The 3,891-nt window shown below is 35.1% G+C and overlaps 1 protein-coding gene across 1 annotated transcript in view; it reads right to left on the minus strand.

Moving 5' to 3' along the window:
• Nucleotides 1–3,891, minus strand: part of Ralyl (RALY RNA binding protein-like) — a 672,761-nt gene that overhangs the window by 533 nt on the left and 668,337 nt on the right. The gene's annotated exons all lie outside the window — the stretch shown is intronic.

Below are 3,891 nucleotides of genomic sequence, written 5' to 3' on the forward strand. Positions count from 1 at the left end.
ATGGAGGTTCCTCAAAAGACTCCACATAGAGCTCCCCTATGACCCAGCAATCCCACTTTTGGGCATTTACCTGAATGATCACAAACAAGACCACACTAAAGCTACCAGCACAACTATGTTTAGTGCAGCATTATTTACCATAGCTAAGATATGGAACCAACCCAGATGCTCCTCAGTAGATGAATATATAAGAAAATTGGTATATATACACAATGGAATTCTATGCCTCCATCAGAAAGAATGACATTGCCCATTTATTAGGAAATGGAAAAACTTGGAAAAAAATTATATTAAGTGAAGTAAGCCAGGCACAAAGAAAGATAGGTCCCATGCTTTCCCTTGTTTGCAATAACTAATATATGTCAGAGACAAGCAGAAACTGTCAGATAAGTTGATGTTAGGTGAAATTAACCCCAAGATAAGGACTCAAATGGTTTTTCTTTCTTGCTATTGTTTCTAACATATTTATAATATTATTTCTTTGTTGCTTTGCATGTCTCTCCCCCATGGTATAACCCTTATTTTCAATGTATTTGATGTTGGTATAATTTGTGGAGGGGATGGGAAAAAATTGTTTAAATAGGGATACAGGTGGATCCATTGCAACAATGAGATGTACAAGACATTATGTCAAAAACCGAATTTACAACTTTGGTGGGCGCAGGGGTGGGGTGGAGATGGTAGGGCAGTAAGGGGAAACAAAGGAGGAGTCAACAATGCTTGATAAGAAATGTACTCATTACCTTGCTCGAGTAATTGTAACCCCTCTATATGGAATTTTCACAATTAAAAAATAATGATATATGACTTACACTTATCTAAATTTCTAATGCCAGCTCTGAGGGCAAGATGATATTCATTGCTGTTAGGAGTACCTGGTCTCTTAAGACCTGAATAAAAGGATCTCAGGGGAAGGACTAGATGAAGGGAAGCCATTTTTATTCTGTGTAAATGACTGCTACATTGTGTACTGTGAATTGAAATGTCTTCAGGATTTAAAAGGAAAGATGTTGGTGGGTATACAATGGGTTTCTAGATCTAGACCTATCAGAGCTGTAAGGAGCAGGCTTCTTGTGTGAGATTTTCTTTTAAACCTGTAACGCCATTTCAGACATTTTAATTTTTTTCTGTCTTTGTTCTGCCATTTCCTTATATTATTTACTAGACTAAGTGCCTTGAGATAGACAATACATGGGTAAGCACCATGTCCAGCACATTGGAATATGTCTGTGAGCTAGAGTAGGTACTGAACAAATGTTTGATGAATATGTGAGTATGTTATTGTTAAGACCAGTCTAGTCAAAAGATATGCTTATGTCATGATTTCTCAAAGCAGAATCAGATATTTCTGGATTCATTTCATTACTGTTATGTATTCTTGATTTAGCAGCCAAAAAATTCTTGTAATTTTTAAGTGCTTTGCAGACAAGCTTGTGTTGTCTTCCTAACCAATGTAAAATAAAAGTCCATGAATCCTAGCATCACCTCTAAGGCTCTGTCCTCTGGATTCTTGGCTTTCCTTCAGTCTCATCTTACTTATTCTTCTTTCATTTATTGCTATCAAAACCCACTACCTTTCTTGCTGGTCTTGAATACACCAACTATATTTATGCTCCTGCCCATCTTGGTCTAGGCTACTTTCTCCATAAGTAGCCACTTACCTCCCACCTTCTCACACTTTTCACCTTTGCCCAAACATGACCTTAACAAGAAACTTTCCTGACCATCCTATTAAAACACATATTTTAAACCTCTTACAGTCCTTTCCTCCAAACCTTGGTTTTTCCTTTGTGTCTGATGTCATTATCGTGATCAGTACTTGGTATTAGCATGTTTTTATTCTAGCTAGATAGAGTCTCTCACAAGAGTATAAGTTTCTGAGAGCAAGAATTTCTTCTTGTTTATTTTTAAAAGTTATCTTAAAAAGATTGCACAATGGTGTTTCAAGGCAACATGTCAATATGTGTATACAACGCATTTTGATCAGTGTCACCCTGTGGGTGGGGATTTCATACTTCATAATCTATGCCTGGACACTTGCTGAAAGGGAATGTGCTTGGCATGAGAGTTGGTACTCAATAAAAATTGATGAATCAATGAAGGACATTTTTGTTTTTAACCTGTAAATTGTGTAGAGAATACCATTAGCTACCCTGCATTCCCCTGCATGTTTTAGTGATAATGAACATAAAATAAAATAATTGGCACAGTGCTTAGTCCATGGAAGCTGCTCCATAAATTATAGCCTTTGTTATTTTTTCATATGGTAAAACTTCCCAACAACTCTTGTTTTATATAATTCCCTGAATATCAATGGAGGAACTACCTGTTATGTATAAGACATAATTTTTATAGAGTATAATGGTAGAGAAAACATAACTCCCTTATCCTGACAGAGGTAGCATCAAAACTTGGGATTCTTTTCATCTCAGGAATCTCTTACATAAACCAATTCCTTCCTATAGAGATTACAAATATTTCAAGTGTTCATCAGAAGTCTTTCACCAGTATATAAATATTTGTAAATTCTTTCTTGACAGGATGTATATGACCATCTCTCTTTCTCTAAATCATGTTTTTCCTAGGTATTGAACAACTCTACAAGGTGTGAGCCAAAAATCCACAGTCTCTTGATGGATCACTAGATTTGTTTTTACTGTATAAGCTGCCTCTTTGTTATTAAGATGTGCATCTAAGCTTATCTGTGTATAAACATTGACATATAAAAAGTAAGTATACTTTTTCTATTATTTTAATTTTATGAAAACAACACAGAACAAAATAAACATGAGTGTAACTTGATTAATTGATCAAATCTTAATATTTTGCATATTTGATTCCCCCTAACAAATTAAATACTATATAAACTGTTGAATAACTGCATTTGCTTTTCTGGATTCTATTATTATTTTACCAGAGACAATCCTGTTTTTCTTGTTATTCATTATTATTAACTTTTAGATTATATTGCTTCTTATATCCTGGATACAAGTAGTATGTTGCATTCATTCACATTTAAATAAAACAAAAGAAACTAAACAATACTTCAGTGAAAACTTGGTATGTCTATTTTGTCTTGACAAATCAGGGAGGCTGGCCAGTGCAGAGGTGCATTTCTGGACTGGGTGTATCCTTGTCCATAGTCTCACATTTAGGAACTACTGACTTTTTTCCTGGCCTATGCTTGTCATTCCTGTTTCTTTTATATGCATTCCTGTTTTTATATGATTCCTGTTCTCTGAACTTTAACTCTTTCATAATTGCTTCCCAAAGGTTTATATTCTGATTTCTCAACTAACTTTGCTATTTACGTCTTCTTCATCCCTTTTTTCTGACTAAAGAAGATTGAAACAAATTTAGTGCTTTTCTGCTCATTGCCACAAGTGTCAATTCACTGAACTTCAAGTAGTGGACCTAATGTTCCTTTTAGCATCAAATGCCCTGAGTAATGTGCTCTTTTCTTTCCCTTAACAATTTTAATGAGACTGATAATATTTGGAGAGAAACTTCCTACTAGCTTTCTTAGTCATTAAAAGCTTACTTTAAGATTGTTAAACTAAATCACCAGGGATAACAATTGTGAATCATCAATGGTTTGATAAATATATATATACATTCTTTGTCATTAAAATAAAATTTCAAGCTGGGAGTTGATGGCTCATTTCTGTAATCCTAGCAGTTCAGGAGGTTAAGACCTGGGGATCACAGTTTAAATTTATCTGGGGGGCAGGAACGTCTGTGAGACTCTTATCTCCAACTACCCACCAAAAACCCAAAAGTAGCTAGATTTTCAAGATGGCGGAGGAGAAGCTGGAATCTGAAAAAGCTCTCACATAGAAAGCAGTTTTAGAGTTCCAGTGAACAGTCCTAAGCCAGAGAATCACACCAAGT

Source organism: Dipodomys ordii, unplaced genomic scaffold (assembly GCF_000151885.1).
Source record: "Dipodomys ordii isolate 6190 unplaced genomic scaffold, Dord_2.0 Scaffold17, whole genome shotgun sequence".
Classification (NCBI taxonomy): Eukaryota; Metazoa; Chordata; class Mammalia; order Rodentia; family Heteromyidae; genus Dipodomys; species Dipodomys ordii.